This window comes from Lepidochelys kempii, chromosome 1 (genome assembly GCF_965140265.1).
Source record: "Lepidochelys kempii isolate rLepKem1 chromosome 1, rLepKem1.hap2, whole genome shotgun sequence".
Lineage (NCBI taxonomy): Eukaryota > Metazoa > Chordata > Testudines > Cheloniidae > Lepidochelys > Lepidochelys kempii.
This window is the reverse complement of record NC_133256.1, coordinates 147,625,178-147,650,642: the sequence shown is the minus strand read 5'-3', so window position 1 is coordinate 147,650,642 and position 25,465 is coordinate 147,625,178. Positions and strand designations below refer to the sequence as shown.

Genomic DNA, 25,465 nt, shown 5'->3' with positions numbered 1-25,465 from the left:
ACTTTTCTGGATTTAGTTGTTATAATGTTTTATTTTTTTATTTTGAGACTGAAGTTTGAAACCAAACTTTTTGTGTACTTGATGTGCATTAGTTCTGATTGGTTAATAATGGATACCTCTGTCGGATTGAAACGGGGGATAGTTTTAAATCGTTGGAAGCCAGATAATTTTATTTTAAAATTTACTAACAACATTTAGTTTAGAGAAACAAGAAATGGTAGCTCTTACTAGTTGTTTCTCTTACTGCCAACTCAGTGGTGTGTCTCCCACTATTTAATGAGGAGGGTTCTTCAACATACCTTAGGGGACACCGTGACCAAGACCAAGCAAAATAATCATAATTATTAACCATGGCTATCTGCTTATTAAAGAAAGGGGGAAAAAAAGAAAAAATAAACAAAAAATGCATATGATAGAGTACAGTTATAAACTGGTTACTTCTATTACAATCTCCTTTATGTGCCTTTTTATGGAGCACTTTTAACAGATATTGTACACTTGAGAGTACACCAGACTTTGATGTGCTAATTTTCTCTTGGTAAGTTAAGACTAACCTATTTTTTTCATTGTTAGTGTCTCATTAGTTACTTAAAATTGTTTATATATAGCAAAATGTTTGGTTTAAGGGCAAGTGAAGCCTGTCTAATTATTCATAAAGAGCTAAATGGTTTATAGTTGGGCAAAGTAAACCATCTTAACTAACTCCTGTGAAATCAAAGAAGTTAGTTAAATTACTTAGAAAAAGCCATTTAAGGAGCTGTCTTAAGACAGGCCAATTACAAATATTAAGAATTCTAAATCCAGTTGAATCACACTATTTCTCTGTTCACCAATGTTTAGCCCCTGTTTCTTCTCCAGGAATATATAATGTAATTTAAGTTACAACAGCATTTCAATAGTCCAATAAAATCATTACAAGAGTTTTAAACCCAGTCACTTGGCAGTGTCTTAGTTAACTTCCTCACACCAATTCATGTTGAAGTATTGGGGAGGTTTTCCTTGGGTTGGTTTCTTCTTGGTTTTTTTTGTTCTTTCTTATCAGTCTGTAGCAGCTTGTTTCTGGAGGGCTGTGTTTGAATAGGATAGCAGAAGGTGCATGTGAGGGTTCTGAATTCAGAGTTTTTATACGCTTCTCCATCCTATTTTCATGAAATTATAAGAAAACGTTGCTCTTAGTGCTTGCTTAGCTTCAGGTTACTTACTGTGACCCTTTCATTGGCTTAATGCCTTGGCAAAGTTGACACTTTCCACTCCTGAATATGCACTCTGTTTAAAGAAAATGCAAATTTCTTTAATTGCCTTTGTTCTTCTTGTGTGAGGAAAGCATCAGATAACTTTCAAAGCTAGTTTTACTTCTTTTTATTCAGTCCTTTCTTTGAGATAGTCTTTCAATTTATTTTGACAGGCAATGAAATTCTGTTTTCAAAAAAATCCAAACATGAATTTCTAGTTCTCAAAATAGTCTTTTAAAATTAAATAACTTTTAGAAAGTCTTCATCTTAAATCAATTCTACATGACAATTTTTGGAACAATGACTCTCTTATCGTCCTGAGATGAGTAAGGATTTGCTTGTACGTTGCCAGTAATAAATTCTCCACTAATATAAATAGTCTATATTTAAATGGCTTCTTACCCTATTTTAACAAGATGATTAGAGTCCATAATGGTACATAAAGTATTTTACCACTTTCATAGCAATTTCCTTAGGAGTTATATCAGGAGCTTTGCATTTAGCTAACATATTTGCAAACATGCATTTCACAAAAGTGTTTGCCATTACAACATTTAAGAAATAAACAAAAGTTTAAACTTCTCCAATTACGAATATTTTTCTCTAGAGGTTTTAAGAGCACAAGCAGGTTTTCTTGCCAAAGGTGGGGGAGGGGATTGGTAGAACCCACTTTAACCAGATTTGTTGCCCTGATAACTCACCCTATATTCTGTTCACAAACCGGTTTCTTCTTAAAAAAAAAATGCTTTTTTTTTTTTTATGTAATGCTTACATAGTTTGTCTGCTTGATGTTTCCTTCTCCTTGGGAGATAGAAGCAGAAACCTTCTGGAATTTCTTTGATTAGCTTTAATGTTTTGTAACATAAATAGCTAAATATATGCATTGTTATATTTCCAAATATCCTGGCTATCACACTCTTGTAGCTATATCTTAATATTCATTAGAAGTACAAACATGTTTGTAACAAATTGTCTTCTAAGTTATAATAATTGTATTAATGTCATTTTTATATCAGTGTTGAGGTCTGCCCCCCAAACCTCCAACTGAATAGAGAGGTGACATATTAGTTAATTTTAGTTACATTTTTTCTTCTCTATAGTTTATGTTTGTGGTAAATGTTTGCATTATATGTGTTTTAGTTATACATCCAGAAATAAAGGGGGGGGGGGAGAGGAGAAGAAAAACCCTAAAAGTAAATAAGGCACATTATTACAATTTACATGTATGTAACTGCACATATTACGGTAATTGGGAAACTTCATTCAGATCATGAAATCCTCACAGAACTGTTTTTTGTCAACTTTTCAGTGTCTAGCAGGAGGGAAAAAAATCTAATGCTACATCACAGTAGTGGAACATAATGCCATAATAACTGTACTTGATAAAGTTGCACCTAAAGGAAAAGGCACCCAAGGATCACAAAGCTGATTACAGAAATCATTCCACTAAACAATATCCTTCACTAAGTTCCTAACATTTGCTTCATTTCAAGAACATGCATCTCTCATAGTGCGAGAGAAATCTGGATGTGACTAATTCTTCCTCCTGGACAGCCATGTGGCCCATGTGAAAAACAGCTGAACCATTTATTTAGACCACAATGTAAAAACAATACCCACAGTGGAAACAGTGAAACATACAAATCAGCAGCTACTGACCTAGGGAGAGTGCCTTATGCAAAGCTGTTAGTTAAAGGAAAATGTGATTATATTGTCTGCTATAACTTTAGATCAATTATATAGTTGCCATAGTATGGTCTAGATCAGGGGTGGGCAAACTTTTTGGCCTGAGGGCCACATCGGGGTTGCGAAATGGTATGGAGGGCCAGGTAGGGAAGGCTGTGCCTCCGCAAACAGACTGGCCCCCGCCTGCTGACTGCCCCCCTCAGAACCCCCGACCCATCCAACCCTCCCCTGCTCCTTGTCCCCTGAACACCCCCCCGGGTACCCCCCACTCCTAACCACCCCCCTGGGACCCCACTCGCTATCCAACCCCCCCTGCTCCCTGTCTCCTGACCGCCTCCCCCTGCCCGAACCTTTGACCCATCCAATTGTCTCCTGACTACCCTTGGGGACCTCCTGCCCCTTATCCAACCCCCACCCCCTTACCATGCCGCTCAGAGCGGCAGGATAGGCTTTTTGGAAAGGAGGTGGGCGGGTGCAAGCCGCGCTGCCTGTGAGGCTGCAGGGGAGGAGGAACAGCAGGGGAGAGGCCGGGGGCTAGCCTCCCCGGCTGGGAGCTCAGGGGCTGGGCAGGATTTTCTGGCAGGCTGGATGTGGCCCGCAGGCCGTAGTTTACCCAACTCTGGTCTAGATTATACTTAATAGGTGCAGCTCTGAATAGGGGGTGGTATGGAGCTGTTTTGACCATAGGGGGAATTCAGGGAGTGCACCCATTTTTCAGAGTGGGTAAAGGGATTAAATTGGATCATACATTAGAATGGTGCTGACCACTGACGTAGTGCACCAGATCAGCTCTCTCGGTCACTCTGTGTCCCTGTCCCCTGGGGGGCAGTTAGCTCTCTCACTTGGGCTTGGGGGCAGCAGTTTCTGAGCTTTCTTGAGCATGGGGATTGTTTTTCCCCTGCCCTTGCATAGGCTGTGAGAAAGGAAAGTGTGTGTATCTGTGTGTGGGTGAGTGGGAGGCTCTTTGCATTCTGCCTCCCATTCTTACTGCCCCTCATTGTACTTGCACAAGAATAACCTCGCCCTTCAGAAGAAATCTATTTATGGAACAAAAAAATACCCTTTTAATACTTTCAAACTTAATTCTAAGGGTATGTCTACTCTGCAACAAAACATCCATAGCTGGCCTGTGTCAGCTGGCTCAATCTCGCAGGGCTTGGACTGTGGGGCTATACATTTGCAGTGCAGATGCTCAGGCTGGAGCTCAACCTCTGGGATCCTCCTCCTTGTGGGATTTTAGGGCTTGGGCTCCAGCCCAAGCCTGAATGTCTACACAGAAATTTTATAGCCCCACAGCCTGAGCCACATGAGATTGAGCCGTGGCTGATGGATAATATTTTAAGAAGTTTATACTGACACAGAATAAATTTGATGGAATCTCATTTAAGACCAGGTAGAAGGGGAGGGGAAGGGTCACTGGAAACTTGAAGAAACAAAGAAGCAATATAATGCTGTAACTGAAATGAAAAGATGTAGAACAGACTCCAATGAAAACCCAATTTAGCACATTTATCCGGAGATGCATACTTAGAATGATCATAGGGCTTACTATAATAATTGCTAAATATCTAGTGTTTTATAAAAGAACTTAAGTACATGGCTTATGTTATTAATAATGGGAGTTCACCACTAAACTCCACAGGCTCCTTACTGAAAATTGACTGCTTCGTTCCTCAATATTTTTGTTAAATAAATGACTTTTTACTTGCAATGTTTGAAATTCTAGATTGATAGACAGTGAAGGTTAGCTGTGCATTAGGCAATATTTTCAGTACAAAAAATAAGGATTGTGCTCTCTCCTGAAAGGAAAGGCAAGTATAAACATCCTTCCCTATTATAATATACAACAAAACAGTTCTTAAAATGTCAGAGGGAAAAGTGGTGTTACTTAAGAATATGTTAATAGACTAGGCAGGAAAGAATTTTATTACCCATTACCAAACGGCAGAGTTGAAAATGAATGCTCTACTAGGTGCTATATATACCATAAACATGAAGTGTTGTATATCTGTGTAATACTTTACTATGATGTAAGTTATGGGAAGAAGTGGTCAAAGACTGAGTACATATTTTATGTTGGATACCTGGGAACAGCTCTGTGTATGTGTACACGTGCAGGCACACAGTGAGAATGGTGTTCAGTGTAACCTTCTGTTTTGATAGGGTTGTGGGTTTCTTTCTTAAATGTACATGCTACTGTGTGTTTCTGAGGAAAAAAGAAGGTGGAAGAATGTGCCTTGAACCCGGAATGGAAGGTGTTAAGGTTTGTGATATACCGTAGTTCCTATGGGAGGCCATTCCACAGTTTCTGACCAGCCCCCAGGAAAGCTCAGTCACCTGCACAGATGAACTTTACCTTTGTGGATAGAGTGTTTTATTTTGCTTTAGGAGCAGAGTTGTTAAGTGAGGTCTTAATCTCGGACCTTTAGGTGATCTTGTACTTATGCTAGGTCTGGGCTATTGAGCATCCTGAAGATAAGGACCAATGCCTTGAACTTGGCTCAATATTAGTAAAGGCAGGAACTTCCCCTTGACTGAGAAGAAAAGGTAGTCACGATTCACACTTAAATAGTTATTGATTTATTTTTATTATAAGAAGCAATAGTTAGATTCCTAGAATCATATTTTACATTATAATTTATAAATTTCTAAGAGTAATATAATTTGGAGTAAAAAATTACGAATGTCTATCTTTTACTATAGAATAGCAAAATATTCTTGAATAGCGTGGAGATAATAGGGCTGCTGCTAATGGCAGTGGTGAAATATCAAAATAGTTCTTAACCTGAATTTATAGTAAAAAGCCATTTTCATGACACGTCAGGCCAAAAGTGTTATTTCATTATTATATGAGTTGTTTAATTCTGCTCCATTACACCCGGTTCTGCATTACTCGTCATTCCTAATTTACTGTATCCTATTAAAAGTTTTTTTAGGTCATTTGTTGTTACTGCTAGTAAGACATTAAAATGCCTTGAGGCTATGAAAAATAATAAATTTAATGTTGCTAGTATAGTTCTGCCAAGCCTTGCCACCAGTAGATCACAATTGATAGCTTGTACTTAGATTGTACTGTAAATCTTGGCATTGTTTATTCTGAGAAACAATTTCTATCTTCATAGTAATTTAAAATGATGCATTTTTCAAACATTTCATTATTAAACTTTTTTCAAATGACTATTTGCAGACATAAATGTGCAGTTTGAACTCTCCAAATTGTTATAATTTTTGTAAGAACATTATACAGGATGTGAATGAATAAACATATTTCCCTGTAGTTCTCTCCTTTGAGAAAAGAAAAGCCTTGAAATTGAGCAGTCTGAACACCAGGGACTTGATTCTCCACAGCCTTACACCTTTTCTCAAAGCAGATAAGTTATTGCTTACATCGTAATGAAAGAGGTGTCGGCAAGCCCAGAGGTGCCAGGGCTATGAACAGTGAAGCCTAGAGGTGCCAGGGCTTAGCCCTGGCACACCCTAGTACAAATTACACACTGTGAAAAGTGTTCCAATTCCTACCTGTGCAAAGTCGTTACCTATTGCTACCAAATCGGAATGGTAGTGTTCTATACATCCACTTTACACCCATTTTGCATACAGGCACAAGATGCAACGGACTGGAGAATCTGACCCCTTAGCACTGAATTTAGCCCTCTTTTAGGCTTGGTCTTAAATGGTCACAGCCTGTAACGTATGTCGGCAATGCACTTCTGGATGTACACAATTGTCTTCAGCCTGGGCAAATTGATTTACATACTGACTATTGTCAATATGGATAAAATTGAGATCCTTGAGTGACTACTTGAGAGTTGGATGGTTGGTTCCTCTGATAAAGAAAACATTCATCTGATTTGCTTCTAGCTACATCTATTTCTTTTAATTTGTCATGAAAGTCATATGGGGTTGATTACTGTTAATATCGTCCATAGGCATACGTGTTGGGTCTAAAGTCGACACCTGTACTGCAAGGTTTTGAGAACTTAATTAAAGCACATTCGTGTAGGCTCAGCACTGAAATCCTGCTGAATCCTCTGAAGTGGATGGTCAGGCATCCATTAATAACTCAATTATTGGAAACCACCAGAAAATATTATTTCCTTGGACAACAAAGTTTCTGATAACCAAGGTTCACATAAATGGGCTTTTTTATGCTCCATTTCACTGGTCATTATATTTTTCATTTAATAATATCTTTATTTATATTTATATATATATATATAGAGAGAGAGAGCCTTTCCCAGAGGATCCTAACACATTTCACATCTACATCCAGTACATATAATATTTCTGAAGTACTGTCACCTCTTGGCCAGCAGCCGTGCATACGTGCAGTGTAAAATGTGTAGTATAACAGAGAAAGGAAGAAGAAAAAGAGTACTTGTGGCACCTTAGAGACTGTGCCACAAGTACTCCTTTTCTTTTTGCGAATACAGACTAACACGGCTGTTACTCTGAAACCAGAGAAAGGAAGGTACATTTGGCTAAGGGCAGCAGGGTAGAACTATACTTTAAGAAGAGTGTTATAGGATCTATATTGTCCAAGCAGAGTACATCCAGATTTTGTTTATTTTAAAGATTCATCCAAAAGACCTACCCACAGCAAACTCGGTTTATTTGAAAACTCTAGTTGCCTTCTCTTGCTCGTCTCCATTTCTATCAGGCTACTATAAGTTTAATGTTCTAGCTCATGCAAGAGATGATTTTTATCTACCACAGTTATACAGACTACTGAATTAGGTTTTCATTGAAAATGCATGATAGAAGTATCTGTAAGTCATATTAAGATATTAAGTTTTTTATTAATATTGAGCTGGTATGAGAGTTTGGAAACCAGTGGGTGAAAGTTATCTTCTAATTGAACTATTTTAGTAGTCATATCATGTCTACATCTCAGTCACGACAGACTGATTTATTTAGATAATTTCATTTACATGAGGTACAGTACTATGTATGGTGAAGGAATATGGGTGAGGATGTGACTGGTGAAAATCTGTTTTCCCCTCTTTGTAATTATTTCTTAAAATAAATACTGTGGTACATACCTGAGCTGCAAAAACAAGTAAAATGTGTACTTTCCCCCTTCAAATAAACCTGCATCACATATCACTCCGATTCAACCTGTGAATTTTGTAAAGACTTGTGGTGCATTGCAAATTTAATGTAACTCTTCTAGCAAAAGTGAAATCCCAAGTTTTTTAAATGTTTTTTTTTTTTAGAAGAGATAGGTAAATACTGCAAAATTAAAACCTGAGAACATTCCCAGAAATTTATGAATGAATTTACTGCAGCTGTGTTCATGCTCACTTATGTTCATTTTCTATAGACAGGTCAGTGCTCAGGTTTGCTCACATAAGTGTTTGTCTAAAGTACATTCCAAGCTGATGTATTCACAATGGAAGGCGGTATATTTTCATATGGGATGGGACATTTCTTGACACAACATGAGGACAAGGTTGTCCAAACAGCTTGACAGAGACATGGCACAGAGTTCCGTAAGCGAACAAGCCAAAAATATGACTGCACTCTTTGCAATCAGGGCTGTATATGCATGCACAGTTACTTTGTGGGAATATGACAATACCCAACTAAAGCTAAACTGTGCAGCCAGCCAACAAATCTGTTCACCGTTTTTTTTCCCCCTGGGAAGACCTTGTGTAAAGCTCATGTGTCCAGAAAGGAGAAGATTCAACATTTTCTTAAAGGCATTAGTTAGCTTTCTATAAAACATTCCCTCGCTCTGAAAGACTGAAAGCCCCAGTAACTTATTAATGCCCTCCTCTATTATTTTAGTTACAGTGGCAGTTGACAACATAATCAACATAACTTGAATATTTAATAAACATAGAGAGCTATTCATAATCAATCCAAAAAGTTTATAAAAGCAACAAAACCTCGCTAAGATAAATGCAAAAATTCAATTACTGAATATATTTGAAAATCTCAGGTTAAGCATATGCATGTTTAAAGGAGTGAGGCCTTGATTATATTTTTCAAAGCTTACAATACTTCTGAGTGATAGAAAAAATTGTTTGTTTCATAACTTTGCTAGTTGTTGGTATCTTTAGAGATAAAATTTTGCTTTTATATAGAACAAGAGCATGTTATAGGCCTTTTTAAAAAGTAATTATTACAGACCTATTTTTGAGATAAACTATCTGTAATAAGATTCATAAAATTTATTTCCAATAGTTCCCTCTGAGACTTTCAAGGAGACTCTACTTCCTTCTATGTCCTTTTTTTGAGCTTCCCTGAGTAATTTTCTTTTTCAGAAAATAAAGCATATTGACTTTGTAATGGCATGCAATTGGAGGCATACAGTAATTTTTAATTATCTTTCCAAACTAAAATGACATATTATTTTAATAAATCTTTTGGTAACATTTTAAAGCAAACATTATATATTTACAGTCAGATTGTGTTTGATCTTAATATGTAGCTATGCTAAGTCTTTTTTTCCATGTTACACTCCACTTCATTTCTTATGCAACCAGCATTCTATGTCAAGTAGTGGTGGTGTAGCTGTGTTGGTCCCAGGATCTGAGAGAAGCAAGGTAGATGAGGTGATATCTTATATTGGGCCAACTTCTATCAATGAAAGAGACAAGCTTTTAAGTTCCACAGAGCTCTCGGTCAGGTCAGGCCCAGCCCAGAACAGAAGAAGAGCTCTATGGATCTCTTATTGGACCAACTTCTATTGATGAAAAAGCTATTATTTTACCCACCTTATCTCTCTCAGTGGCAACTAGTTCATCTTGTGAAAAGTGAATGCACAAGAGTACACTTTTTCTACTCAGACAGCTTCTGATGAGCTCACGTTGACAAGAATAGTCAGATATGTAATAATTATGCAACTTGTCATATTATCCTTTTTGACTCATCACATTAACAATGAAACCTGATATAGAAAGAGTTATGTGATTTTAATAGGTCTAAGCATTTTAACTTTCCCAAGAACTATTCTTCTATCCTATCTCCAAACTTAATTGTCCGTTGCTTCTGTTTGAAAAGGTAAACATAAATACATTATTGATTGTTTGCTTCTTGTGTTTGTGACTGTTTAGCAGCTTTGTTATTGAACAGTCTACCAAAGTATAAATTCTCATAGAGTGAGAGAAGTTCCAGTTTATACAGCAAATGGAACAACATAGGAAAGACAGACTGTTGTACTCCAAGTCTGATCACTTTAAAATGACAGAATTAGGAATGTTCAAACCGGATGAAGCTCAAGAATACAATTAAGATGTTAACATGTCGGGGAGTCTGCCACTCAGGAAAAAAAAAAATGTAGAGTGAGAGATACAAACTGGGAAGATATCTTGGGATTGGGCAAGTTCCTGATATTGAGGTTCGACTATCTGGGAAGCTAAGAGAACCTGGTTATTAGTCAATGGATTCCTTTTAAAATATCCAAGAAAAGAAATAGCAGCCTAACCCCAACACCAATCTTTCCTAGGGAGAGGAGAAAACTATCCTTCATTCATTTCACATAAATTAATTTGCAGAGGGTCACTTCAGATAGAGTTGGGGATAGAACCCAATCTAACACCCTAATCTAACACACCATTAGGGGATAGAACCCTAATCTAACACACCACTTCCATTTACTACAGTCTTCTATATTCCACAATAACATAGTGTGGTTTAGGTCTGGTCTGCACTACAGCCCTTTGTTAGTATAACTGTGTCAGTCGGGGTGTGAAAAAATCCAACCCACCGAGTTGAAAGAGTTATATCGACCTAATGACGTGTAGACAGAGCTATGTCGGCGGGAGAGCCTCTTGGGGAGGTGGGTTAACTAAGCCCACAGGAGAGCTGCGTCAGTGTCACTGTAGCTTTTTAAGTGTAGACTTGCCCTTGCCCTTTTAGCAGCTAGACCACAGAGAGAGGTTTATGACTCTCCTACTTCTTTCATGCTAAGATAGCTGGTTAATTTTTAGCTCCTGGAGTAGAGATTTATGTTTTTATATCCAGAGGTTCTGAGCTCAGTCCCCACAGATGACACAAAGAGGACAAACATAAGGTAATAGTAAAGGTTATATGTGTCCGCATATATTAAACCTAAAGATATTTCTTGTGATGAGGGAATACTATCCATACTGTACTAGAGGCTTACCTACCATCTCTGGATGCATATGTTTGGATTAGACAAGGGCTTCTGTCATTCTATTATCCATACACTGAAAACCATAGATGGGTACTTAAATGTTTTTCTTGAATACTTTTTAGATTGACATGTATAATTTCTGTACACAAATTCTACATACTTACCATAAACTTCTGAAATAGTGCTTGAAATTTGTGAACTATCATACTTTTTTCAAAACTGTGAAAGAAATGAAGATGATATTTCTCTTTTCCCAGGAAAGCTAATAGTGACAGCTTGATAAGCAAATGTGTTTTGCACTAGGGAATGAGCACTGAATGCCTACAATGACTGAGGTGTATTAGAATGGACTTGTGTGATCTCTCTTTTTCTTCCTATTGGTCTCTATTGCCCTTTTTGGTGTATCTGTCTCTTTATTTACTTGAACATGTAAAAATGTGCACATTATATTGAGTCTGAATTTGTATAGGTTCCACTTCCAGCCATTAGATATTCTTATGCATTTGTCTATTAGACTGAAGAGTCCTCTTTTATCACAATTATCTGTGCCAGGTGGCTACTTATAGACTGTGGTCAAATCAGCATTTAACCTTCTCGTTTATAAGCTAAATTGTTTGATCTCCTTTCACTATATAAGGTATGTTTTCCAAACTTTAATTATCTTCCTGGCTCTTCTCTGAATCCTTTCCCAGTTTTAAACATCCTTCTTCAATTGTGGACACCATAAATGGACATGGTATTCTAGTAGCAGTCACACCAGTGCCAGATACTCCAATTTGATATTCCCCTATTTATACATTCAAGAATTGCATTGGTAATTGTCCGCCAGGACCCTCAAGTCTTTTTCAACTCACTGCTTCCCAGGATAGAGGTACCCATCCTGTAAATATAGTGTTGAAATATATATTATTTGCTTGTGCCCAGCTTACTAAGTGTTCCAGATCAATCAGACCAGTGACCTCTCTCCTTCATTATTTACCACACCTACAATCATTTTGTCATCTGCAAACTTTGTCAGTACAGATTATATGCTTTCTTCCTTGTCATTGGTAAAAGTGGTAAATAACATAGGACCAAGAATTGATCCCTACAGGAACCCCATAGAAATGCACTCATGATTACATTTTTGAGACCAGTCAGCCATTTTAATCCATTTAATGTGTGGCAGTTTGATTCTGTAACTTTCATAATGTTGATTTTCCCAACCCCCATGTTAGTTTGAATAAAATTATTGAGTTCTGTGGACAAAATATAGGGATTTAAATTTTTGTAATAAAAGCAGATTAGAATTTCTCTGGTGAGTATGGATTATTTGTTAATATGCACAACCGTGAAAAACAAGGGAGTGCTTTGATGGGTGTGAATAATAGCTGGATCGAGAAAGATGATTCTATTTATCTGAGGATTTTGATATTTCTAAATTTGGTTTTATTCTGATTTCGAACATAAACCAAAAAATTCAAAATTTGGAGAGAAAGGGAATGGAGCCCTGGCTCCAAGTAGGGTGACCAGATAGCAAGTGTAAAAAATCGGGACGGGGGTGGGGGTAATAGATGCCTATATAAGACCCCCCCCCCCCGCAAATCTGGATTGTCGCTATAAAATTGGTACATCTGGTCACCCTAGCTCCAAGTCAGTCTGTCTACTCTTATTCCCTCCACACCCTGGCTCCAAGCTGGGCTCTGCAGTTGCCTGCAGTCTGACTCAATGTAGAGCATGTGCACAGTAATCCAATTAACTTCCCCTTGTGAAGAAACTGGAGAGTAAGAGGTAGCTGCAGCCAGGTCCCGGTGGGCAGGGAGAAAGAAAATTAAATGTCAGGCATCTGTCTGCAGTAAAATAGAAAATTCTATGGCAGAAATGCTAAATTCCATAGCATCTTGGAAAAATACTAAGTTTCCTGGCTGTGGAATCTTGAAGTCTATGTGAAGAATGGGGCTGGTCACATCTTTTTAGAGTTATTGTTTCAGGATCTATGCAAACATAGGAAGATATCACATCATTGGTTATTTTTAGTTCATGTTTTCAAGGCTATCTTTGTAACTCTATGGGTTAGACATATAATTTAAAACAAACAAAAGTCCACAAATAACTGAAGTTCTAGAGCACAGAAATTTGCACCGCATTCCACAGCAGATTCTGCAGACACAGAATCATGGAGCACACAGAGCCCTGATTGAAATATGGAACTGAGGGGTTTCTTCTTGCTTTAAATTCAATTCTGAACACAGTCTTAACTACCAACATATCCGTAATATGTTGCTGTCTCCATGTAGATCTACTCATCTATGTGATGACAAATATCAGGAGCTACTTTTTGGAAAACTGACTCAGTCTGGCAGAGTGCACAAAAGCAGATAGTGGATTAATCTACATGTTCAGATTTGACTTTCATTGCTTGTAGAAAAAAAAAACAAATGGTAATATGCTAGATCTCTCCATCCGTTCTCCATTATAGTATCCTCGAGGGATGATTTGCCCTTGTTTGTTTTTCACTGTAAAAAGTATAATAAACAAAATCACTAGCAGGTTTCCAAGCAGTTCATAAACGCCCTGAAGATATCAGGGTTCCTCTCAGCTCTATGAGAATTACTGAAGTCCATTAACCATCAACCGACATAAATGTAATTTGTACTGTAGTTATGATCTTATATAGTCTGTGGTTTTTCCTTATCACTATGACTTTTGGGGAATATAGCACGTAAACTGAAAGCATTAAGAATGGAAAATTTCATAATGTTGTTAAAATAAATGTGCAGCAATGTAATTCCATCATGGTGTTCAGGCACACTGTGGAGTAATACATGTTCACAGTATAATTGTTCTTTCTAATTGCAATTAGAATATTAAATATGGCAGATACTTTGAACACAAAGTCTACAATGTGGCTCTAGGCATAGACTTGAGCAAGGAGTGTTGCATAAATTTCATTGCCCTAGAAGCCACTCCAGGGGACATTGTGCCTCAGAGACAACCCAATGAGGCATAATTCCTTCCCTCTTTTTTTCTTTTGCTAGTTGTTTGATGCTGGACAATTTGAACCATGCCAGCTGTGATGGCTGGTCTCTTTTAGTGGGTGGAGTGAAGCGAAGCTAAGACTTTGTACCTTCTCCACCCCTCCCTGCCATTCCCATCCAACTACTCTTGATGGGCACAGGGAATAAACAGATTCTGACTTTTACCCCCATGTAGCCTTGGCTGTAGCTAGCACTTGCTGTGTTGAGGAAAGAGCTTCAAGGGTCTAAAGCTTTCCGAATTCTGTCCCATATAAAATCCTCTGTACTGCTTCTCTTATCCCCTATGTAGAAGGGTGAGGCCCCTGGACCTGGTGCCACCTTAGATGATGGAGCTGATGTGGAACAGAGGGAGCTAGAAGTCTGTGACATATGAATACACAGACCACTATAAATACAGTGCAACATGTATGCAGTTAAATATATAGGCACACTGGTACAGAGCACACAATATCAAATGATAGAGGGTTACATTTTACACTGTTGACTTTCCTAAACTATCCAATTATAGGATGTCAGACCACATGAAAAACTTAGAGATGAAAGAAAAAAGAAAAGAGGACTTGTGGCACCTTAGAGACTAACCAATTTATTAGAGCATAATTTTACCAGTGAAAATTTGAGATATCAGTTGCCTTTTCCCAATGGAAGCACATCATTTAATTTATTGAGAGTGAGCAAGGAAGACAACTCAGCGGACGAAAGGGAGAAAATCAGCAGCGATGTTCCTAGGCAGTCAAGATAAGCATTGCAAAGAAAAAATCGGAGAAAAGGATGTTGGATAAATCCGAGCTTGAGTTTGTAGATGAATGAAGGGCAAAAAGCATGAACAAAATAACAGATTATGCCCAAATCAAAGGGCCTAGAGCCCATGAGGATTCTAATTTAGAAAACCATATTTTCCTTTACTGTGCAGAGGAAAAATGGATATTAAAAGTGAAAAGAAATTTAAAGTGAAATAATAGCTGCACAGTTCAGTTGTGCTATGGTGGAATGAGAATGGAGGGAACCCACCTTACTCTCTCCCCTCCCCACAAATGTGCCTGTTCAGGGTAGCTATAATTCCATTATGTGTGTCTGGGAGCACAAGGGAGGGGATTTAGCTACCACTGACAAGAGCGCTAGTCAGATCCAAATGAGTCCTCTTTGACAGGAGCCATGGACCATGGTCTTATCCATCGCACGATGCAGAAGAGCTGAGCTGGACACAGCACTGAAGTTTTCCCAGATTTGTTGCTATCCATTTGTTTTCCTCTGCTCTTCAGAAGCTGTATGCATTTTAAAGGCATTGTGCCTTCAAGCAGCACTGTTGGGGCTGTGTGCCTCATTCTCTATGCATTTCCAGTTTTTAGCAACCATAACTGAGCTCTTAGACTGCTACTGTGCAATTGCAGAGAATGTACGTAAGAGCAGTTAGAGATGGAACTATTGACTTAACTAAAAATATCAAGGGTGTTAACTACAGAGTGACAAAGAGGAAGGAAATAAATGTAAGTATCAGCTGAATCATTTAGAACTTTGGGGAAAAAACTGTGGTTAAAGCATACCCTTCCACTGGTTACAAAACAAAATCTTACATTCTGAAAAAAATAGGTTTCTATTTGCAATACGTTTTGTCATGCTTGTATTGTCTAACAATTTGCAATCAAACTGCTAAAGATTTAGGCTGGAGGAAAAAGTCCAGATGTTTAAATAACCAAAAATACCTAGAAGAGAAGTTTTAATTAGATGTAATGATTTCATTAGTTTTTGACTTGTATGGATTTTTTTAACCACTTCCTAGGCTTCTTGACTTTCATATAGGACTCTGTATTTGAAAAAGTCATTTGTTTCCTGGCAGTTAGGATTGATTTATTGAGCACATAACAGCAAGAGAAAAACAAAAGAGAAGCTTAGTGAAGTTGCCATCAGAATGTGTGCTGAGGCTAAACTATAAAACTTCCATTATTAAACTAATGGGGAGAAACTCGATGCTATTATATACAGATTGAGCGTATTAAAAAAAGCCAAAACACCTAGAAGATGATGCAAATGTCATTCAGAAGGACCAGATTCAGAAAAACATTGAAGCAGGTGCTTGACTGTAAGCACAGGGCTAATCTTATCCTATTCAGCAAACTGCATAAATACATGCTGGTCCCATTAGAGTCAAGCTGTTTGTTGAACAGGAGTGAGATTAGTCACATTCTATCAATTAAGCACATGCTCAAGTGCATTGTTGAACTGGGTCCTATACTTGAAACAATATACCGTATATGAAACTCTCTATAATAAATAGACTACATCATATTTCTCATACTCTTTTTCTGAAATGGATCTCCCTCTTTAAAACAACAGCAAATGTTGCAGCACATAACATGAGATGTGTTTGTGGATAGCTCAGAATACACACTTTGTTAGACCTGGTTAAATTCAGCATAGTATTTTGAAGTGCTCCTACACATCGGTAATATCTGATACAGAAAGCGAAACACCAGTTGTAAGGTAACAATATTTGCAAATCCTGTTGTCTGCTCCGGCAACATATTTGTTTGTATTTTGTTATTTCTAAATCAAAAAGAGCATGGCAGAATAACATACAGTGTAAGATTTCTTCATATATCTTACTCTTTTAAATCCATTAGGGTGGCTTACAGAGATGTGTTAGACATTTTACTAGCCATTTCACATCTGCGAAGACTGCAGAGAACAGGTTTCTCTCTAACTAATGTTAGGAGTTACCATTTGTTACAAGTTCCTGAGCCTTGCTGAGTCCTGAGCCTTCTTGAGTCTCTCTCTCTATATAGTCACCAGAGATGGAACAAATCTTTGTTTCGTATTTGATTTTATGCTACCAGAATGTTGCCCTTCATTATCCAGATCTATATTTTCTGAACCCCCTTGTTATCTTGAAACAAGAGCTATGTCCTCTGATTTGAGATGGGCTATGATACTATTTCAGGTGATGAGGCATAGATAATTTGTAGGGAAGAACATGGGAAAGAAGACGAGTTGAGAAAGGAAAAAATCAGAAGATAGTCCTTCATTTGCCAATGATTTTCAGCAGACAGAAAAAGACTAGGACAGGCAAACTGTGCATGCACACAGCCAGTTGCTTCAGTCTCAAATTCCCCAGCAACACAATTGCAGTGATGTCAATGTCCTTGAGGTCTTCTTTGCAGAGGGAAGTGGCTTATGTGAGTTTGTACCTGTACCTAGAAGAACTATACGTTGGCCTGCTCTTAAATATTGCACACCAGTTCATGGAGCAGTGAACCCTCAGGGAAGATATTGAGCAAGAGTGTAGCATACAAGAGCTATCATTCACAGTCCAGTTCAATTTATGCAGTCTTAACTCAGCTTATGGACTGTGAGCTTTTCAAGTGGAGTGATTACCCAAATTCCTGTTTCATTTGTTAGTGTAAACATGATAAAAAACCTTAACCATTGTTTTCTGTGTCATTGTTGCTGTTGTGGTAATTTAGAAAGATGAAGTATAAGACCTGTTGAGACAACTCATCTGCCTTCCCTTTCCTGTCCTTCTGCAGCTCATTAGGGCTACCACTCAAAATACATTGGATCCCAGCAGCAACCACCATGGGGCAGACTCATCACCTGCCGTAGCATCCTATTAAAGATTGAAGGGTTTTATACAGGCACTTTACTCTATCATAGCCAAGATCATAGAATATCAGGGTTGGAAGGACCTCAGGAGGTCATCTAGTTCAACCCCCTGCTCAAAGCAGGACTAATCCCCCCAATTTTTGCCCCAGATCCCTAAATGGCCCCTTCAAGGATTGAACTCACAACCCTGGGTTTAGCAGGCCAATGCTCAAACCACTGAGCTATCCCTCCCCCTAAACACTCATTTGACCCCGACGTGGTTCGAACACGCAGCCTTCTGATCTGGAGTCAGATGCACTACCATTGCGCCACGAGGTCCGTTGCAACCATTGCGCCACCAAGATAGGGTGGGGGGACCCTCCTGCAGCAGCCTCATAGATGTTCCTGTTGTTCAGGGTCAACAAAAATTTCATACCAGGTGGAAATCGTCTAGTATCAGGTCTCAGGCCTAACCTGAAACTTCCCAAGGTTAACAGAAAGGTTCAGTAACCTCCGTTGTTTGGTAGATCTCATATCACCTAAAATTATTTTTCTCAGTTAAAAACTCAGCAGTTAATTTGTTAAACTGAATGATGACTATAACAGTGCTTTTTTCCATTTTTCCATAACACCATTTTTCCCAACAAGAGTTGCAGCATGTTTAAATAGGACTCAAGGCGAGAAATCAGTGGTGTGAGGTGGGTTCGGTAGGCTGTGTTCCAAAGGAGTAAAATCACTAGGGCGTGGATGAGGGACAAGCTGCCAGTGGGCGAGTGGAAATGCAGTAGTTTTGTGGTGTACAGCAGCTGATGTGGGTGGGGGCATTCAGGAGTTTATGTGAATGAGATGTTTTGTGGGGAGCAGCGTTCGTTTGAGGACTGGTGCAACAGTGTTGTGTGGGGACTGTATTCAGCCTTCAGTGTACACGTGGGGCAGCAGGTATATGTGCGGATGTGTTTTGAGGTGGGGCACAGCAACATGGGGAAGATGTGATGAGTGGGCTACAACAGTGGGTATGGTTATAAATTGGAATATTAATAATTTAAGGATTTTAAAATATGCAAATTTGTGGGGGGGGGGGCAAAATTGCTGTGCTTTACCACCACTTCAAGCATTTTAGCCTGGAGTTACTATAAGCACCTAACTAAGCCCATAAAAGATTTTCCATCCATTGTATATGACTAAAATTATAAAACGAGGACTGTTTTTTTTTAAGGGTCCTTGCTAGTATTGGAATACAGGAAACGTCTTAATGCTCACTAGTAATTATGGATTTAAGCAATGGACTTGCATATACAGTGTAATACTCTTCATTTGTTTCTCTCAGGAATATGATTGTGCTTAACTGAGAGCTGAGCAACATCTGCTTCAGTGTTCTTTTGTTTCTATGCTAAAAGTTTTAAATTGACTTTTAGAAACAAGCAGATTTTCGTTGCTCTGATGAGACTTGATACAAAATAGATTTTTAATTCAGAGACCTTATATTGTAATTAAATATCCCAGTGAGGTTCACATTTCTATTTTCATAGCAAAAACTGAACTCTGATCTATTTATGACTCCTGAGAGAACAATATTGTGGTATAATTTTCACATACAAATGTAACACTTTTTATATCTTGTGTAAATCATTCTTTAAAAAAAGTTTCTCGCAGCTGGATTTGAAACAAAAGCTGTACAAGATACAGGTCAAACTTAGCATAACTCAAAAATTTCATAAAGTCCAATTATACAACAAAATATGGAGTAGAAGACCAGAAATGAAATGCAAGACCATTATTACTTCAAGAATGATAGCGAATAGGGGATCACGAACAGGGGAGGTTGAGAAAGAGTTTGTAAGAGGGAGACGTAATATAATCAAAATGCTTAGGAAGGGCCGCATTATGAGTGCCAACACTGCCTCTGTCTCCAGACAACCTAATCATGGCCTCTACCCAGATTCTGGTATGGACTTCCAGAGACTGTGGTCTACTTTCCCCACTCTCAGAAAGCCAGACTGGGGGAGACCGTCCACTATGAAAGATGTCTGCTGGTGGAGTCTGTCAGGAAACAGGTGGGAGAGCTACAGGAGAGGTAGCTAGGCTGCGGATCATCCGTGCCCACGAGGAATTCCTCAGGAGTATTCATATGGAGATGTCCAGGGCTGAGGAAGCTATCCAGCTACAGAGGACTGATGTCACACCACCGGGGGAGGAGGATATGACTCTGTCACAGGGAGGGCACTGGCTGCTGGTTACTTCTGGCAGCAGTCAGTGCTCCACCCCCTACTCCCAACCCACCCACCATTGTGATGAAGAACAGATATGCTTTCCTGGCAACAAGCGATGAGGAATCACCCCCAAAGGTGGAAGAGGAGAAGCCATGTATCCCCAAGGCTGGAAGAACTGCAGCCATGATTCCCAGAAGGAAACCTAGCATAATTGTGGTTGGTGACTCTCTTCTGAATGGGACAGAGGCAGCCACCTGTTAGCCTGACATGGCATCCCAGGAGGTATGCTGCCTGCCAGGGGTCCAAATCCAAAACATTATGGAGGGATTGTCAAGGATCATTCGGCCCTCTGAGTACTCTCCCATGTTACTCATCTATGTGGGCACTAATCATATTGTGAGGTATGACCCTCAGCAGATCAGAAGTGACTACAGGGCTCTGGGATTAAGGGTGAAGTTGGTATTCTCTTTGATCCTTCCGATCAAATGTAGGGGCCCAGGCAGAGACAGATGCATCCTGGAGGTGAATGCCTGGCTGTGAGGATGGTGTAGCCAGGCGGGCTTCAGCTTGACCATGGGATGCTGTTCATAGAAGAACTGCTAAGCAGAGATGGGGTCCACCTTCTGAGGAAGGAGAAGAGCATATTTGGATACAGACTGGCTGAGAAGGGGCTTAAATTAGGTTTGAGGGGGCAGGTGACAAAAGCCAATGGGTAACTCAAAAACATGGAGACCTGTGAGAAAAGTTGGAATTTGGGGGGAGCATGGGCTGTAATAGCAGGGATAAGGGAGAGACAAGAGAGAACATGGAGGAAAATCAAATCAGTATCGCAGATGTCCGCATACTAATGCAAGAAGTACGGGAAATAAGTTGGAAGAGCTAGAAATGCTAGTTAATATATACAACTATTATATGATTGGCATCACAGAGGCTTGGTGGGATAATACACATGATTGGAATATTTATACAGAAGTATTGTATTTATACAATATATATTACTCAGGAAGGACAGGCAGGGAAAAAAGGGAGAAGGCTAAAATGTATATTTATATATATTAAAAATGTATACACTTGGACCCAGGTTGAGATGGAAATTGGAGACAGACATGCTGAAGGTTTCTGGTAAGGACAAAAGGGGTAAAAAAAACAACAACAAAGTCTCTACTTGAGACCACCTAACCAGGAAGAAGAGATGGATGAGACATTTTTAAACTAACAAAATCATCTAAAACACATGACTTGGTGGTGATGGGGGACTTCAACTACTCAGACATTTGTAGAGAAATTAACACAGAGGGGCACAGATTATCCAACAAGTTCTTGAATATATTGGAGACAACTTTTTATTTCCGAACGTGGAGAAAGCTGCTAGGAGAGAGGAGGTTCTAGATTTTGATTGTGACAAATAGGGAGGAACTGGTTCAGAATTTGAAAGTGGAAGGCAGCTGAAGTGAAAGTGATCCTAAAATGGTAGTGTTTGTGATTCTAAGGAATGGTAGGAGGGAAAACAGCACAATAAAGATAATGGCTTCCAAGAACGCAGACTTTAGCAAACTCAGAGTTCTTAATGTAAGATCCCATGGGAAGGAGGTCTACAGGGAAAAACAGTTCAAGAGACTTGGCAATTTTTCAAAGAGACATTACTGAGAGCACAAGAACAAATGATTCCACTGTGTAGGAAAGATAGGAAGTATGGCAAGAGACCACGCTGGCTTAACCAGAAAACCGTCGATCTGAAACTCAAAAGAGAGTCCCATAAAAAGTTGAAACTGGGTCAGATTACAAAGGATGAATATAAAAAAATAATAGAAGTATGTAGGGACAAAATTAGAAAAGCCAAGGCACAAAACAAGATTAAACTAGCTAGAAACATAAAAGGTAACTAGAAATCTTTCTACAAATACAATAGAAGCAAGAGGAAGACCAAGGACAGAGTAGGCCCATTACTCAATGAGGAGGGGAAAAAACAATAACAGAAAATGTGGAAACAGTAGAAGTGCTAAATGCCTTTTTTGTTTTGGTTTTCACCAAAAAGGTTAGTAGCAATTAGACATCTAACACAATGAATGCCAGGGAAAATGAGGTAGGATGAGAGACTAAAATAGGGAAAGAACAAGTTAAAATTATTTAGAGAAGTTAGATGTCCTCAAGTCATCAGGGCCTGATGATATACATCCTAGAATACTCAAGGAACTGACTGAAGAGATATCTGAGCCATTAGTGATTATCTTCAAAAAGTCATGGGAGACGGGAGAGTTTCCAGAGGACTGGAAAAGGGCAGATATAGTGCCAATCTGTATAACAGACAACCCGGTGAATTACAGACCAGCCATCTTAACTTCAGTACCCAGAAAGATAACGGAGTAAATAATTAACCAATCAATTTGTAAACACCTAGAAGATAATAAGGTGATAAGTAACAGTCAGATGGATTTGTCAAGAACAAATTGTGTGAAACCAACCTAATAGCTTTCTTTGGCAAGGTAACAAGCCTGGTGGATAAGTGGGGAGTGGCAGATGTGGAATATTTTGACTTTAGTAAGGCTTTTGATACTGTCTTGCATAACCTTCTCATAAACAAAACTAGGGAAATACAACCTAGGTGGAGATACTGTAAGGTGGGTGCATAACTGGTTGGAAAACCATTTCCAGGGAGTAATCATCAATGATTTACAGTCAAGCTGGAAGAGCATATTGAGTGGGGTCCCTCAAGGATCAGTTCTGGGTCTGGTTCCAGAGGTGCGGGGGGTGCTACAGGCTCTGCTCACAGCCCTGCATGCTGGGTCCCGGCCACTCGCCCCGCACCTCCTTTTCTGGCCTCGCACACAACCACTGGCCCCGCACCTCCTTTTCTGGCCCCACATGCAGCCACTGGCCCCGTGCCTCTGCTTCTGCCCTGCATGCAGCTGCTGGCCCCGTGCCTGAGGGTCCCTGCTGTGGGCACAGCCTTGGCCCACTTACCCCTGTCCGGGTCCCCTCTCCCGCAGACACTGCTCTGCTCCCAGCCCCGGCTCTGGGGGAGGAGGGGCATGGACAGGAGGTAAGGGGGCTGGCTTTCAGCACCCCCACTATTAAAAATGTTCCAGCGCCACTGTCTGGTTCTGTTCAATATCTTCATCAATGATTTAGGTAATGGCAGAAAGAGTACATTTATAAAGTTTGTGGACGATGCCACACTGGGTTGCAAGTGTTTTGGAGGATAAGATTAAAGTTCAAAATGATCTCGACAAACTGAAGAAATGATCTGAAGTAAATAGGATGCCATTGACTAAGAACCAATGCAAAGTACTCCACATAGGAAGGAACAATAAGTTGCACACATACAAAATGGGAAATGACTGCCTCGGGAGGAGCACTGCGGAAAGGGCTTTCAGGGTAATAGTAGATGCCAAGCTAAATATGAGTCAGCAGTGTAACACTGTTGCAAAAAAAAAAAAAAAAAAAAAAAAACCCAAACATCATTCTGGGATGTATTAGCAGGAGTGTTGTAAGCAAGACACGAGAACTAATTCTTCCACTCTACCCCACACTGATTAGTCCTCAGCTGGAGTATTGTGTCCAGTGCTGGGCGCCACATTTCAGATAAGATGTGGACAAATTGGAGAAAGTCCAGTGAAGAGCAACAAAAATGATTAAAGATCTAGAAAACATGACCTCTGAGGGAAGATTTGAAAAAAAACCTGGGTTTGTTTAGTCTGAAGAAAAGATGACTGAGAGGGAACAGAACAGATTTCATGCACATAAAAGGTGGTTACAAGAAGAAGGGAGAAAAATTGTTCTCCTTAACCTCTGAGGATAGGACAAGAAGCAATGGGCTTAAATTGCTGCAAGAGAGGTTTAGGTTGGACATTTGGAAAATCTTCCTAACTGTGGGAGTGGTTAAGCACTAGAATAAAATGCCTAGGGAGGTTGTGGAATGTTCATTGTTGGAGATTTTTAAGAGCAGGTTAGACAAACAGCTGTCAGGGAAGCTCTAGATAATCTTTAGTCCTGCCATGAGAGCAGGGGACTGGACTAGAAGACCTCTCGAGGTCCCTTCCAGTCATACGATTCTATGATTCTATATTCATCTTATAAAAAAAACAACATGGAATCTTTTCCACCAGACTCCTTGACTCCAATCTGACAGTGGGAATGAACTTTAACTGGACGTAACCAGTGCAGACAAGTTCTGCTAACAAGGAAGGAGTAGAACAGTCAGATCAGGAAAGTTTTTATATTTATATTGCAGTATGCTATGAGAGATCATATATGTATACTGGGGAAGGAGTGCAAACAGTGAGTACACTTGTCTGTACACACAGCAAATGCCAAAGGCTGAGTCTGGATCAGTCACCATTATCTTGTGTGTAGGTGTGTACTGCTACTACAGTAGTGCCAGTGTTGAGAGCATTAATTTATTAAAGTTTCTAAGTATTTTGTGAGTCTCAGATGCTTTTTAGTGTAAGTGAAAATTGGCAATGCGTAGTGGGAGACATGAATAGAATGAGTCACATATTTCTTTTTGGCTACTTTGGATTACCTTTTGTATTAATCACCTGGTAGCAGTCACTCAAACACAAACTTTGTTCAGAGGCGTCCTTATCAGTAATTTATCTCACTTAGATGAAAAATGTTATTAGTGGTTGGGTTGTAATGCATGCATCCTTGTGATGGTGATTTCTCTTTGTTTAAATAATATCACCATAGATTACTCAGAATTTACTGAAATCTACACTGTTGTAAAGAAGAAAATTTGCTTAGTAGATAATAGCAGCTGTGGTTTCATCCTCCTTTCATTGCACCATAGATGTTAAATGCATTCATAAATGCATTTCATAGTATAATGCTATTATACTATGAAATAAAACAACATGATCTCTCTGAAAGTAGCAGTTTTTGAAAGAAAACATTACATACCAAATCAATCCTTTCTGGTCATCCGTGGATTTTTTGTTGTTTGTGCTGTATCACAAAGTCAAACTCTCTCTCTCTCTCTACATTTTGTAGCTGTATTTCTGCTAAACTGACTTTGGTGTTAGGATTATCTCTGCCAGTAGTGGGGGCTAAATGCAATAAAATGAACACTGTACTCTTAAGTACAAAGATTAATAGAAAATTCCTCTCTCTCGTGTATGCGCATAATAATATAGTGTATGTGCATATAGAAATATTGGTGCTTGGGAAAGGCAGAGAGAGAAAATAAAAGGTATATGCTTATGAATGAAGCTTTGCTAAAAATTGAGTAAAGAGTTTACAGTGGATTTCTAAGCTGGTAGTTTCCTCCCTTTGATTTGTTCTGACCAAGGCTTTGGTTCCTTCCTTGGGTTTGTTCTGCAGTTCTCTGCACATGTTCCACTCTGAATTCATCTTTCTTAAACATCAAAGAGCAGAATTACACCCAGTATTCCAGATGGGGTTCACCAGTGCTTTGTGTAATGGTAATAATATTTCCCCATCTCTACTGAAAATAATGCATCCTTGGATTGCATTAGCCTTTTTCATGGTATGATGGGATAACATGATTTTGGTAATTAATTGATCTTGAAATATTCACGGTAAATAGGCCCAATGGCCTGTGATGGGATGTTAGATGGGGTGGGATCTGAGTTACTACAGAGAATTCTTTCCTGGGTATCTGGCTGGTGAATCTTGCCC

At 39.1% G+C, this 25,465-nt stretch overlaps 1 protein-coding gene and 1 non-coding gene across 13 annotated transcripts in view; one reads left to right on the top strand and one right to left on the bottom strand.

Moving 5' to 3' along the window:
- DMD (dystrophin) overlaps nucleotides 1-25,465 on the top strand; it is a 1,926,267-nt gene that overhangs the window by 960,861 nt on the left and 939,941 nt on the right. The window lies entirely within an intron of this gene.
- TRNAW-CCA (transfer RNA tryptophan (anticodon CCA)) lies at nucleotides 17,886-17,957 on the bottom strand. The gene has a single exon. It is a non-coding gene; the product is annotated as a tRNA-Trp (tRNA).